Source organism: Hippoglossus hippoglossus, chromosome 8 (genome assembly GCF_009819705.1).
Source record: "Hippoglossus hippoglossus isolate fHipHip1 chromosome 8, fHipHip1.pri, whole genome shotgun sequence".
Classification (NCBI taxonomy): Eukaryota; Metazoa; Chordata; class Actinopteri; order Pleuronectiformes; family Pleuronectidae; genus Hippoglossus; species Hippoglossus hippoglossus.
Window position 1 is genome coordinate 7,629,213 of NC_047158.1, and position 16,048 is coordinate 7,645,260.

The window sequence follows — 16,048 nt, forward strand, 5'->3', positions numbered from 1 at the left end:
TTCTAAATTCAGACCAACAGCACAATTAGATGAGAAAATAGCTTTGAGGGTTTACATGAACAAAATAATTAAAATTGTTTTCTTTTTGCCGAAGGTAAGGCAGGCTAAGGTTTTGTTTAGCAATGAAAAGTCCTTTATTTATTTATCTTTTTCCTCCCTATATATTTCTGTTGGTTATTAAATGAGGCATCGAGGTTGGTTTGGTTTGAGGTACGGTGAAAATATTTGCTAACATCTTGTTATATTCCCAGTAGATGTATTATTATATTTGAAATATTAGAAGTACAACATTTCCTAAATTTGCTTCATTCGTTGAAAGGAAATATTAAATTTATTTATTTTATAACAAAAATAAGGGATATTTAATTCAATGCAAAGAAAAAAGGATTTAAATGGAAGATTCAGCAAATCAATTTTAGGCCCTCCATTAATTATTTCTAATTAAGGAAAGCGTGTAACTAAATTCAAATACTTCTAGTTGAAATAAAGAGACTATTAACCATTGTGCAATGTTATTTTGTACACTACATTATTATTAGGTATCTTATTGGCTAAATGATGCAATCAAAATCACAAAGAAATCCCTTTAATTCTCCTGCACCCGCACCTTGATCTGAATATTTTATCAATTCCTTTTCATTTTGATAAGGTAGCATGTAAAATTTTACCGGTATATGTATGACACATTTACAAATACATGTCAAAGTTGCAATCTCTCACATAAACAAATAGGAGTACGAAGAGATTTGTTTATGTGAGAGATTGCAACTTTGACATGTATTTGTAAATGTGTCATACATATAAAACAAGAAGTCTCTGCGATCATTGAGTTCTCCAGCAGTAACGTCTACAACCAGCCCCGTTTTCTGTTTTTTTTCTTTTTCCCATGGAGCCATTACAGCATCATTATGCGTGCCCTAGGAAGCATTCCATGCTACTTTAATATTGAATGAGTGAAGAAGTAGCACACCACTATGTTGCCTTCATGAAGCTATCAGAAAACCCATTCTGCCTCTAAATGCGTTTTTTTTGTGTATCCGGTAGATAGCACTTTCAATGGTTGAGGGTACAGTAAGTATTACTGCGGGTCTATTTTTAGAAAGGCAATTTCAAAGTTTACTGTACGCATGCACACAGGCAAGTGTTTAAATGGAAGAATTCTTGAGTGAGTATGTGTGTGTGTGTGTGTGTGTGTGTGCATTGCTTTGCTTAAGGCTTGTTGTTTGTGAGTTCAAGAGGCAGCACATACTCCACATGTTATTCTCCACAGGGGAAACCAGCTGTGTTGCTCTCTAGCTCCATACCTCCAGGCTCCTGAGGCCCGAGCCACTCAAATCTAAAATCCAGAACTTCACATCTTGAGTATTAGCAGACAAGTTGTAAACCTAATAACTTCATCCCCTGGTTCAGTTATTTCATGGTCAGTCAGAAAGCCCGGCTGTGTGCAGATCATACCCCGACACGGCTGTGGTTTCCTGCACTGCCATTTTTACTATTTGCAATTATACGATTGGTGCCATCGCAGGTTCAGTCAGCAAGCTTAACCCAAGTGACCCAGTGTCATTCGTGACTATCTCACACTCTGACATCAGAAAAGACTTTTCAAATGCCACTGATACTTTTATCCGCTCGGCTGCTTGTGACTGTGCAGCGTGCTACAAAGATGTATTATTCTTTTGTGCAGCCTCCTTTGCTCTGCCACACTTTCAGGTAGTTCAAAGTGAGTCGCTCTTAGATTGACAGCTTCTGATCAATGAGGTGCCTTAGGGGAGATTTATTCAACAGCGAAACAATGTCAAAATCAAACGCTGTTTAACTTAAGGCAAATTACTCTGACTCTAAAAGTATACGAGGCCACGAGCAAACGATGTGTACGGTGTTTGGAAAGCCAAACTTTTGTCAGTAAAAAGTTGTAGACTGAGATTGACTGTCTTCACCTTGTGTTTGTTTGGGTGTGAGTGTGATTAGTCACCATTCTTCAGTACAGTAGACACCTAGAGCCTTATCTTACACCCCCGGTACAAAGCAGTGGAAAGTGTGATGCAGGTGCTGGTTTCAGATTGATGCAGTTGTCTTTTTCTTGTCCAGCACCAACGTTACTAAAATACAAAAGCACTTGCACCCCTGCAACTCACTTACGTGCAGCACGACAAATTTACACTTTTGACCAACAAAAACCTGTTCTAGTGTCATTATCAACAAAGTAATATGTCTCTACAGGTGAGTGCATAAACATGCAAGAGCAGATCCATTTCCCCTGAAGTGAGGTGTTTTTACCACCTGGCAAATCATCATTCTTAATAATAATTACAAAACAAGATGCGAACACATCAAACCTTTAAAGACAATAGGAGATAGTTCTCTCGATTGGTTTATTGTGTTTATGGTCAAAACTCCACCCAGAGTCACTTAATGGTGGTACTCACTCTTGGGAGATCTCATCATCTAGGACCATTGAAGTCAAGCAGTAAAACTTGCGACACCTCCTCTGAGCAGCGTGCAACACATGGCAGCTTCCACCTGCAACAAAGCACATGACATAAAGCTGACTTATGCTAATGATGGTCATAAATACTAATAGCCCTCATTGGTTCCGCTAACAATCAAGGTTAGGATAAGATATTTGTGCTGGTCTCAATAAATGCTAACTTTATGGTGCAGGGGCGCACAACATCTCTTACTGCTGGACAACAGGAGAATAAATCTTCCTTGCACGGTTCCTGCTTCTGCACACAACACTTTTCGCTTCAATTGACAAACAAGCACAAGATGTTTGACCGTTTTAACACATATAGATCATTTGACTCGGGTTTACTTCTTTATGGAATTCTTTGAACATGCTTTCGTTTTCACTCTTGTGCGTTTCTCGATGCGTTGATTTGTTTGTTTGTAAGCAAGATGACACGAAATCTAATGGAGGGATTATCACAAAACTTTGGGCAATCCGGGATATTTTTTTCCACTTTCATCAAAATTGTAACGTTTTTTTATATTTTCACCACTTTCCCAGGGAATAATTCATGGGTCTTGGTGAAATAATCAGACATAGCCAGGAAATGGATATTTATGACTGAATGAAATTTGGTGCAGCTTGATTGAATTCAAGAGGACTGTTGGACCTTGGTGTCTCTCAGTGCTACTCTAGTTTAAATATGTGTCACCTGAATAGCAAGTCGGAAATCCCCCTCCCATCAATTGGATTCAAAGCTTCCAATAAAAAACGTCAAATTGTGACGGGGAGTTGACGTGGGACAGAGGAAATTGATTAATATTCGGAAGAGTTGCGTCAAGCAGTGGACCACGGCAAGCTATTTTTGTCCTCATGTCCATGAGCGCTTCTGTGCACGTCAGCAGCCGAGCAGTATCAGTCAGATAAGTGCTGGTGCTCAACCTTTCAATGCTCTGGGTCAGCATCTTGGAATACGTGACAGAGATCCCAGCTCCTCAAGACCGTATGGGGTCTGTTTCTCTTCCACACCTCCACTCTGCTCCTCTCAGCATCCCTTCCTCCGGGGTTGCAACCTCTCCCATCCTCACGTGTACACCGTGTCTCAGGAAAAAGCACAATGAGAGGCTTTCAACAGCACAAGTGAGATGTATTTTCCCACCTTCTCCCAAAAGAACACTCTTTATTTCTCAGAAATGGAGGATATGGTAGACTTGCTCTTAAGTACCTGTTCCAAGAAACAAGAAATCTCAAGAAATTCAAGACAGTTCACATACTAATGGAAATCCCCTCAATATCCTTTAAAAAATACACATGCTAGAAACAGGAAAATAACATTATTATCATCCAAGCTGCTCTTTATACCGTTTGCTTCTCTCCAACCGGTACCTGTGACCTGGGAGTTCACTCGGAGAACAGTACGGCCTGTGACAGCTTACAACAGACTTGAGCTGAAGGGCATAGGCCAGAAGAGCGGCCAAGGAGAAAGGACCCTTCCCCCATATTCACCTACAGTATAACCACAGTAAATATAAAGCAGCAACTGCATCCAAAATCAATACTGCTGCAGGATAACAAGCAGGCAGTCAAAGCAGAAACTTCACCGCTGTGGCTGAGCAAATTTAAGTTTGTTGTTGTAGCCTCACGGGGACAGTGAATTCTATTTTAAGTCATGTGCTTATATGATCATGAGCCAAGGCTTTATTTTCGCGGGCAAATGATTCTATAAGTATATAATAAATGAGCTAATGATGCAAATCAACCTGCGAGGACAAAAAAATTATGACATTTTCCAAATTATTTTTTGTCTTGAATAACAAATTTAGATTGTATAAGGGTTGAGCTGACAGCCGAATGGTTAGGTCCCATACGCCCATTAGCTGCCTCTCCTTTTCATTGGCACTATCCAATCAAATCGTTATAGCAAAAAGTACAATATATTAGTCCCATAACAGGGAAATGTGTTGCAGCAGCAAAGATGAGAGTAAAGATAAAATGCAATAGTTGAAAAGCAAACATGCAATATAAACATAGGGAAATATAAAATAAAAAATGTAAACAAGATGCACACCATGTAAAAAGGGATCGCAAAGGCAGTGACATTTTGACTCTAAGATGATTTTAGATTTTTGTTTTCTACCTCAAAAGTTGATTTTGCTCCAAATAATTTGCATATCATGTCCAAACACATTTATTAATTTGAAGCCTTTAAAGATCTAAGAACATCAGTGAAACATTATTGATTCATTAATGAAGAACTTATTTTCCCTTCACAAAATGAGCTCTGCTTCTACCTAATTAGAGTGACTTTAACTCTCTACTCAACTCGTGTGGATGCCGCCATGCTGGACATGTGTGGGTGTGTTGTGGTCTTTTAAAGCCCAGTGGGGGGAAAGCAAGAAAAAAAAAAAAAAAGGTTCCTTCTTGGGTGATGCATGGCAGCAGGGGCAGCTGCAGGACTGACCCTGCCAAGGACAGAGAGCTTCCCATGCTTCTTCAATGCCCCAAAATGGGTCATTGAACAGCTAAATGGAGTCATTATGATGAGTAATTAAAAGAAAACTGCCGAAGACTCCCAAACTCGCCCTTTTCTCTTGGTTCCGCTGCTTTTTTTGAGTTTTCACCGGCCTTTGCTGAAAGACAGCTGCCTCGGGGCCACTTAAACTATCACCCCTTTCACTGGAATGCAAATAGCAGCCTTAGCGGCTAATTGAATGGCATTATCTATTGTCCTCTCATTTACTGTAAATCCAGCCATTTTGCAGATTTCCATTACAGATTGTTGGAGACCGACTTTCGCCCGTGCTTTTCCATCTGATACAGTATGTCATACACTCTGAATCACGGGGGACCATACCACAGAATTGTTTCATTAAACCCGGAGCAGTAATATGAATACTGATTGTGCAGTCTTCTGCACACATTAATATGTATGCAGGTAGGAAAATTGCAGCCTTGCTTCACTGCATGCTGTAGAAACAGAGAAAACAGAATCATTAAAGCACAGATGAAGCACGGGTACAAAAGTGAGGAATCTTGTTACTTTTCTATTTCACTTACTGTAGTGCATACAAAACATTCATCTCTTTCTATTACCGAGCTTTTCTATCTCTCTCCTTTTTTTAACTTCCAATAAAAATGCATGAACATGTGCCGATGCAGCCTCCCCCTGAGCGACGTGAGCAGCACATTCCAATGATGGCGGAAGGAGGGGGGGGGGTGGATTGATGTTTGATTAATGAAAAAAAATAATGAATTAGTGAAACTAACTTGGGCAAGACCGGGGACTGAAACAGAGGATTTCATTACCTTGTGCTTGTTAGATAAGGTTAATGAGGTGCTGCTGAATGTTGGGTGAGACGAAACAGAAGAAGAAGAAATGAAAAAGAACATTAATAAAATGCTGCCGGATTCATTTTGGCGACTTCGGTGCCAGAAGAGGGTTATGCTCTGAACAAGCAGCGTTTTATTACATGCCACGTTAAGGCTGGCCTCAGTGGACTCGACTGGTCTGAGCCGTTGAACTCAAGGTTCAGTGTGGAGGATTTAGTGGCATGTGATAGTGCGCATGTCATCAACAGAACACACCTCCCCAAACCCTTCCCTTCCATCTACGGTGGTTCGCAGGAAACATAAAAACGCAGAAGGTTTTTTTCCAGAGCAAGTTTTGGCTTGTTCGTTTTTGGGCGACTGTAGAAATATGGCTGTGCACCATGGCGGACTTCATGAAAAAGGACCAAAGTAGATAAAAAGGGTTCACTCTCGTCACAAGAATACAACAACTCTTAGTTTCAGGTACCAATACACCAAGAGATAGTGATAACTTAAAACATAATTATTATAGTATTATTATTTCACTAGAAAATGATATGATAACAATTCTTCATTTAAAATGTAAAAAAAGCCCTAGGCTCTTGTTAAATATTTTGTTGGCTATGTACATTATCCAAAATGAGAAATCCACAATTTTATTCAAGGTAACAGGCCATTTTATTTTGGTCGCCTTTTAATTGCATCATATCTACCTTACCCATGGCTTTGACTGTCTCTGCTATTATTTCTAGGTTAAAGGAGGAACACACTGTTAGCCCATTAGCTACTTAGCCAGTCAGCTGTTTTCTCCTTCCACTGTTTGTTTTGGTCACTTTTTAATGGATCCCGATTATTAATTACAGTTTGCTGCATAACGTTAATAAAACGTTAATACATGACCTCATACATGGACATGATTTGTCACGTCAGGTAAAATTTCATCAGTAATGCTTGTGAGGACCACAACTCCCATGATCCCATGCTGCTTCATCAAACTAGGTCTTTTGTTGTCTTGTCTGAGAGACCCCTAGCAGCCTAAGTTACATATTGTACATTTAAATCCTCCACACTGGACAAATAAATCCTTGTTATACCATGTTAAATGAAAAGGTTAAGTACTTTGTGCTATTTTGCTTGAAAAAAAAAACACCTTGATCGGGAATGACATGTTAATATATGCCATTTTGTTTATTTTTCCCAGAGTTCAAGAGGAGATTCATCTGTACAGCTGTAGGACGCCAGGGATGATCTCTCTCGCTGGACACTTCAACCCAGAGTACAGAGGTGAGTTTGTAATTGTGTATTTGTAATGGTCACACTGGTGGCAGCTCCACATAAGCAAACAGGACGGTAAGAGGATCACAGGGAATCCATTGCTAATCCACTGGTCAATACACAAGATAAGTACAGTACAGAAGCAAACACAAGTCACTCAAAGGACGTGTCAAACTGAGAGTAGAATATCAAGGTGGATATATGACACCTTCATGTTTTCCTGTTGCTACCTCTGCTTTTTTACACGAGCACCAGAACCTGGAGTGTTTACTGTAGGATGTATTATAGGATGGATGCTTAAAGTTAAATTGGGTAATGTTGAATATATATGTATAACCTTTTGGAAGAAACGTTACAGTTAAATATCTACAAATACCAGTCATTTATTTGGTATTACATTTTTAAATCTGCTTTCAAGACCTATGACAGCAACGGAGAATTATTTCAACAGCTTACAATAATAACAGGGAAAAGTTGCCATATACTGTAGGTGTATGTGCACTCTGAACCATTATTGCTAATTGCTCGGCTTTTCACAAGACATGTGGCCTTGAAATCTGAATCATCGCTGTCCCACTTTCCATGCATACATACTTTAATAGCCCCCACAACCCTTTCTTCTTAACTGAGTCACCAGTGGCTGAACTAGTCTGTCATGTAAAGCAGAGCAGATGGGCACTGGCCTATGGCTACATTAAGGCACATGTCATCTGATTCAACAGAAACCACAGAGTTTTTCTAAATTTAACACTTTCCCTCTGACATTTATTCAACTGTAGCTGAAGGTGGACCCTGTAAAATACCAGGTTGAAAGATGGTAACCATTAACATCTCTGTTTCAGCTGGGGTCGCTGCCAAGATATCTTTGTTTACGTCGTTTTAAGAAAAGAGGAGAAATAAGTTAAATTCAATCTTTAGTCCATTATTTCCTAAATATATCCACATGAAATTCATTGCAGGTAAAAAAAAAAAGATTTCCACTTATCCAATAGAAGAAGATATATCATCAACTTCACGAATTATATCATCAACTTCACGAATTCTAAATACACTGTAGAATTCGTGAAGTTGATTTTACTTGAAAAAAATCTAGGAAACTAATTGCATCAAAAAAGGTGAGTAAGTATAGCTATTAGTCTCATGTTATGATTACATTATATCTACTTCTTGATTTCACTTAAACCATAGTTAATATCATTAATTTGGTCAATTAGTACAAAGTAAGATTAAGATTAAGACTAAACTTAACTTTTTGAGTGGTTTGACCTAAGTGGATAGTTTTGTTTACTCAGTCTAAACAAATGTAAAGATAATCAGACTAGGTGGATATTTGAGCATGGTTTCCATTGTCATCCATGAATCAGTGATTATTGGTAAGATTTCACAAAGTCAAGAATTAAGACGAGAGATTTGTCTCACAAGAATATCTCAATTTTACTGGTAGGAACTATATTGGTAACTTCTCACATCGATTCTAGTTGTTAGCTGTGCATGTAGCTTCATTCATGCTACCAAAAAGCATCCTATACAATGGCAACTGTACCTACAATAAAGAATAGAACGGAAATACGTGCCAAGTAATGTTTAATGTCCCAGAACACAACTAAACTTAAGTCTACAACATTGTCTCAGAGCATCCTGGAAAGCTACTTTTCATGTGCATCACTGAATCAAGTTAAAGTCCAGTTTACGGACTTGTTTAGTTTTAGTACAATACTCCCATTTCATGACTTAAATGATCTGGACAGTGACAAATAAGTACACTAATGAAGTGTAAGTAGGCATGTTACTTTTTACAGTGTATTTTATACCCCCCCCCCCCCCCCCCCCCCCCCCCATGTACGGGAGGGAAATGTTGTTCTCCGCACATCAGTCAAACATTTAAAAACAGAAAACTTGGGTACAACGATAAGAGCTTATTACTGGTGAACTTAAGAAAGAAGAAGTGCTGGTGCAGTAAACGATGCATCCTTTTTCTTGATCTCTTTTTTATGTAATTTCTAACTTGTTAATGTGTGTGTAAAATATGCAGGCCAATGTTGGAGAACAGATGGAGAGATACAATATTAAAGAGTGATAATAATGATTATAGTGCACAAAGTTGTGTAGAAATAATGGACTTGTTTGAAAACTGGAGATAATGTATTCAGTGGCCCATGTATCATCATCTAAATCTGCTTAACAAGATCTTCGGTGTATGAGCTGATCAGCCAGAAAGCTCCGAAATGGAAATTGAATCTGCTGTTTTAGTGTCATCGCTGACCAAAGAAAACCTCTTTATTGTATTATTCATGTGTTTCTTTAAAAGGGGGTTTGTTTTTTAGCCCTTTGACTTTTATGTTTATGTCATGTTCAGTGTTTTTCTTCCAAATGAGAGCAGCTGTTTGTGGCGTTTTTTATTGAAACCAGAAGTTTGAGTGACAATGAGCCTTTGTGCATATTGTCATGTAAGGAAAGTTAATGTTTGGACGGACTTCAAACATCCAAACACTGTTGGATACGTCAAATGAACAATCCAGAGCTGGATGAATGGCTTTGATTTAATCCTTGCTGCCTTTCAAGTGCGGCCAGAGGGATTTCTTACGTCAAACCGTCCAGCAAAATTCCTGCTTTGCCCAATCTTATGGTATAAATAATAAACCACATTGTGCATAATGAATGCAATGAGCAAATTTATCCAATACATATGATTTATTGTCATCCTGAACAACAAGTTTAGCAGCAGATTGAAGTGTGGTGCAGCTCGGTTTTAACCACTATCATTAAACTGAGGATATACTGCCATTGCTACAGAGGATGAAGACTGTTGGTCCAGAGCAGGAGAGGGACCACAAAACTCCCAGTTTAATTATTTTATTTTAAAAGAGAGTGTCCAGAGCAATATCCTTTTAGGGGACCTATATTTCCTCGTATCCCTGCAGAGCTATATGCCTTTACTTCACTGATTTGTACATGATGCACACTGTGCCCAACAGGAAATGTGAAAATCCTGGCAGCAATATTTTATTGTAAGTGTGTTGTTCACACCATCATGTGCCTCTAGTTGAAGGATTAAGTGTTTTGTTTTGCGTTTGTCTTTTCATCCTCTAGTTGCATCAGCGTTTTCCCTAAAAAAAACTTTATGATATTTGGCACGGAACTCACGATAACAAAAATTCATTGATCACTGTAATGTTCATTCTCCCGTCCAGGTCCCGACAGCATTACGCTTTAGCCCCATCAAGCTATCTGGTGCCAGGTCCTCCGTCAGCCTGGATTCCTAATTGATGGCTCCACAGAAGAGTTATTTGAATGGATTACCGCAAAGAGCATCATGGATTAGCCTGTGAGAGCAAAGATCCCGTGGGAGCCTTAAATTGGTCACATAAAGTGATTATAAAACATCCGTATGGCTACCTATTATTGAGCCCCCCCCCCCATCAAAGCAATTTAACCCTTCCTCGTTTGCTCGGTGCATCAATATCACTCTGACCTGTTCTTCCTCATGTGCATGTTGGCTGCACTTGTGTTGGTTAGTGCCCAAACAGTGCACGCTATGATGTGATCAATGCCTCTGGGATTCGATCACAAGTTGTTGTAAATACAGCATTGGTTCATGTTGTTGCATGACTTAGTCACTAGGACGTCAGGCTGGTTACACATGGCGACTGCATAAAAAGACACTTTGCTCTTTGACATCGATGCGACGTGCCGCCCTCTCTGTCACAGCAAAATTCATATTTAAAAGACTAAGTGGCCAGTTTACAGCTCATGATTCATGTTGATATCATTACTGGACACTACAGCACTCAATCAGGATAAAAGAAAATCTGACACGCAGTCCTGCCTCCTCAGTTTTTCTGCTGTGCCTCTACGTTGGTGTGTTTCCCAGAATCCACCTCATCCACTTGCCTTGCCTGGGCTGTCATCAGCGCTAATGTAGTGTAATTTTTTTCGTGATCACTTTAACCACTTCACGCATCGTGAGTCCATTAATATTTTTTGATGAGAACTACATCTATCAGAATTATGGCCCGTGTAAGATTAAAGGATTTTCCATGGAAAATATGGAAGGATCCATATCTGATCATGCATTCAGTAAACATCCTGTGCATTCTGAGTTCATCAGTGTTAAAGCTGCAATATCTTAAACTTCAGTCAACCTAAATAAACAGGTTTAGACGCCTGCATGATAAATTTACCCTGGCTTCGCTTCCCTTTTGATTTTGGTCCCAGACCTGACGAGTGTATGTGTAAAAATAATAAATATTATTGCAGAACCAAACTTTATTTGTCTTTTCGTTCTAACACGATATGCATAAAAGTGTTGAAGTGATGACCCCTCCTCTTTATTAGAAATGGGCTGCCGCATTTTAATGAAAGTAGCAAAATAAAGAAATAACCATAAAGCATTTTTATTTAACCAAACAATAATAAAAGGAATATTGCAAATGTTGTGTGGGTTATGCCTGAACAAATACATATCGCATATTCATTTAATTTACTGAAAGGTAATTCACGGGCAAATAAAGTAAAGTGTTATTTCACACGATAATGTTACTGCACTTCAACTCATTTAAAAAGACGGGATATTCCATTTTCTGTAGCAGACAAATTGAAGCCATCAGTTTCAAATCAGGTTTATAGGTAATTCTCATAAAAGTCGTAAACATCATAAAATATCAAGGTGAAAAGATGAAAGACTGTTTCTTAAGAGTTTGAAAATCCAGAGCCACAAACCGGTTCCGTTAAAAAACTAAAAGGAGTCCACAGTGTATCCACACAACAAACACTGGAAAGGCCTAAATAAGACTCAGTCAACAGAAGAGCAGTTCTTATGATATCAACTCCATTACTTTCATGGAATTTTGTTAATAAAGACGTGCACAGCCAACCCGGCTGTGACTCTGCAATGAGAAAGGCAATCATGTAGAAAATGAATGGAAGTCAAAACTGTACTACGCGGTTTTGACAGACAGATGTCGGCCATTCATTACAGACTCTCTAATGATTTCTCTCCACATGGCTGATAAAACGCTTTGGCACCTCTACTCTGCATGACGGGGACTTTTCTCAAATCATGACACCTCAATTCCTCCCTCTTTATTACGTGCCATTCATTCGGTCGCGCCGCAGAAGACGAAGGCCCCGTGTCTGGATGCGAATTTAGCTCGTCAGACTGAAGCAATGACAAGTAGCGCCGGCATGTTTAATGCATTCGTTATTCTGAAAACACAGACTCGGCCATGATCTGCAGTGAGAAAAGAGAAGATAATTGAGGCTCAGGGTTTATCGCCCTTAGAGTGGGATTAAAACGTGAGTCCACTCACCTTTAAAGAAGGATCTCTGGCCATCTGCTTTTAGATTTCCTCTTGTCAAATGCTGTCCTTTAAGAGAAAAGAAATCCTTTGAAATGTCTCAGTGCAGCGTTAACCTACTAATTTCTTTTGAGACTTTATCCAATACACTGTGTTTCTACGCCTGCAAGCTAGTATTAGATTTCTTATAGGTTATTAATATCATAACAAAAAATGGAGGTAATTGAATCTTTATAGACGTATCAAAAGCATGCGCAGTTTTCTGTGCCAATTAGGTCATTCTTAGGTGATTATAATATAAAGATAAAAGTGATGTGGGAAGTGTCTCGGTGCATAAGCTTCTCATGGCACATTTACTCTAGTTTAATGCATTTTAAGAAGTTTTCTTTTGCTCTGAAAGATTACAGGATAGCAGCATAGGCGACAACCGGCCACTCACGAAACCATTTGCAGGTTGTTTTTATTAGTTTTTAATCTCTCTGACTCACCTCCTCCTTCACAATGTTAATTCAACCTTCTTATTGCCGTCACTTTTTAATATAAATAAAACATCATTATCTATAATTTCCATCGTAACTTTGCTGTGTTTGGTTATTTCCATTTTACAGGAAGTGACCTCATTTCAGGAACATTTCAGGTTTGATTTATGTGTTTTACATCCCCACTGCGCTGCTTGATGCCTTCATCCCTTTGGTAGATGAAAATTGCATCTCAAATGGATTATAGATTAGTATCAGTGTCTGGCTGTCCAACTTGGGCGGTAATGTGTCAGGATTGTGGCACAGGCCCGGCGACAACAAAGAATCACTCATCCTCTGGGTTTTGAAAACCTGGCTGAAGGTGCAATTAATCCACAAAATGAACAGTAGATTAATGATAAGAGTAAACAAGTCAATAAAGTTTCATTCATCAATATCACAGACGGTGCTCCAGCAACAATCAGCCGAAACCCAAGTGAACTGTACAGAAGCTGCATTTACTTATACAGTGTTTACAGGTATCGGTGTGTTACACTGACTAAACTATTTAATCTGTTGCTTTAATTGCCTCATTCCTCTCAATTGCAGAAGGTGGAATAATGTGCACTATAATTGATTAAATTAAAATACAAATTGTTGAAAATCGATTTAAACTGGGATGTTACTCAGGAGAGTGCATACCTCCAGGCAAGGCCCAGCAGTCCCTTTATGAAATCACATTTAAATTCACTACATCCAGAATTTGTACGAATCTGGACCAAACGGTACACACCTATAAATATCACACCATCATTTTATATGTCTTCCATGGGTAATGCCCAACCCTTGCAGAAAATTTCATGGAAATGACTTGGTTAATTTTTGCGTCATCCTGCTAAATAAAAAACCAACACAGAGGAAAACATGACATCTTTGGCGGAGGTAATGATAACATTTGAAACAGGCTTACAGTGTGTGTGGGTATAACCATTTCTTTCATTTCATGTTAAATGTTTTAATATATTTTTGATCAATTTGATGTAATACTCTTTATATCTTCTCAGGGGGCACTTTCCAAGTAGCCTTCTCTTTAAGTTGTACACGTGTAAAATGTATATATTTTTACCACAACATTTATACCATTTCATGGAGATACTGTTACTTATGCTCTAACTTATAATAAAGTTACCTTGCGTTTACTTTTACAGCCCCCTCAAATGTGCACATTTTATCAACTAAAGCACTTACTTAAAAGCACAGTGAAATCAGAATAAATGTGTCATAATGGCTGAAATCAGTCATTTCCACAAAGAATGGCGAAATGATTAATCACATCACACACGGCATCTGTCCATGTGACATACCGTGTCATATGACCTTTTCTTCTATGTTGTACAATGGTAATTGCCTCTGGCTCATCTCCTTAGTGGGTTAGGACACAGATGACATTTATTGACAAGCCAGCCCCGTGTGCAGGTACTTTACAGTGAGTGTGGAAAAGGCAGTAGATGTGGATGAGGAGCATCTGTGAAAGAGGGGCTGTTGTTTTCCTGAGGAGGGTTTGTAATGTGGTGGACGCTGCTATTAAAACTCTCATTTAAGTGTTTCTTAGAAAGGGAAATCTTTTCTGATAAATTACCTGCCAAAGAGGAGGCCTGTGATGATGACCAGGTTGGAATCACATGTGAAAGCTGCTCGAGCACTGGACTGTATGACATATTTCCCACTGATTAATATAAGGACTGACTACAGTATTCTTCCTATAAGCTAAGGAAAAGATTCCTGTGTTTCCCATGTGCGACTGTGGAAGTAAATTCAAAAGGACAACAGCAATAAAAATGCAAATTCTGGCCGATGCCATCAGGGCAGTTTATGTCCGTTTATCTCCACTAGTGTCCATCAGCATTCAAAGCCATTATTTGTAGCATCCTCCAGCCTAACTGGGATAGAAGTCCTCCCAGTGGTCTACCTGTCATCTCACGCACCGAAGAAACATTTCATTCCTTTGATAGTCGAGAACGATCCCTCTGTTGCATCCCCCCCTTCCCGTTGTCGAGCCGGAGAGAATTTGTCCTGTCAGAAACAATAACTTTCCTTTCCAGGCAAAGACAGTTTTATTTCTCAACATTACCATCGCGCGAGGTGGTTGTTTCCATTTACCTTCCCCCTGTTTCCTTTTATTCTTGTAATTAGATGGATACAATTTCTGCATCAGGAAAGACAAGACCTCTTCAACATCTTTGCTAACAACAATTGATTTTCCCTCCTGTCACTTTGATCCTTTTGAGTAAAATCTATACAAAAACACACTATTTTATATACCAGACTGACTTGCTTCTGGAATCTGTTGCTACTGCTGCTCATTTCTAATGTCAGCGACCACCACAATCTTAAATGCAACCACCGATGGACGGATCAATAAACAGGCTTTCTATAGGCACCAGTCCTGGGGGGTCAAGGGCCTCAGGGTGCGGCTCCATGGCTACAGTCTACAATCATGTTGTTTTCTGTCCATCAACGATACTCACACCAGTGGCGACCCGTGTATGGGGGCTTAAAGGGATAGTTCACCCAGAAATGAAAATTGTGTGTTTGAGTCCACAAAACACTTTTGGAGTTTCAGGGGTAAACAGGGGAGTTGCAGGCAAATCCAATACAATTGAAGCAATTAATGAACTATCTTTAGATGTAAAAAAAAATGAACATGCCTCCATACTGCTCCTCTGGTGTCATACGAGGGTCCGGAAGTCACGACATTAAAATTCAACTCAAAACGAGGTCATTTCCACAATTTTTTAAGCCTAAATGTCCCCTGATATCTTTCAATGAGGTGCATTCAGCAGCCGTTGGAAATGCTAACGTCCGCTAGCTCAGCCACTTCTGGTGGACTTTTAGGCTTAAAACACGGGTGAAATTACCTTGTTTCAAGTCGAATATATATGAAAGTCGGGGCTTGCGGACACTTTGATGACACCACTCAATAGAGCGCACACTTCTACCTTATGAAACCATATTTAAATTCACACATTCCCTAAAGGTGTCCGATTTTTTTCATCAAGATCCATTAATGTTTCGCTGAGAAATCAAGGAAAATGTTGAGATACACTCAATGTTAAAGAAAGTAAAACATTTCCTGGCTCCACCTCCAGATCTGGATCCTAATCAAAATTTAAGGGCTTCTTCTCTGGAAGGGAAAAAACAACAGCAGAAAGAGACCAAACTATTACCCTAACCCTAAGTTCCACAACATATTTTAAAAA

The 16,048-nt window shown here is 39.2% G+C and overlaps 1 protein-coding gene across 1 annotated transcript in view; it reads left to right on the plus strand.

The window, feature by feature from the left end:
- Positions 1–16,048, plus strand: part of elfn1a (extracellular leucine-rich repeat and fibronectin type III domain containing 1a) — a 70,594-nt gene that overhangs the window by 38,867 nt on the left and 15,679 nt on the right. The window contains exon 2 of the mRNA XM_034593738.1: positions 6,960–7,042. The gene's annotated coding sequence lies outside the window, so the exon portion shown is untranslated. The remainder of the gene's footprint in view (positions 1–6,959; positions 7,043–16,048) is intronic.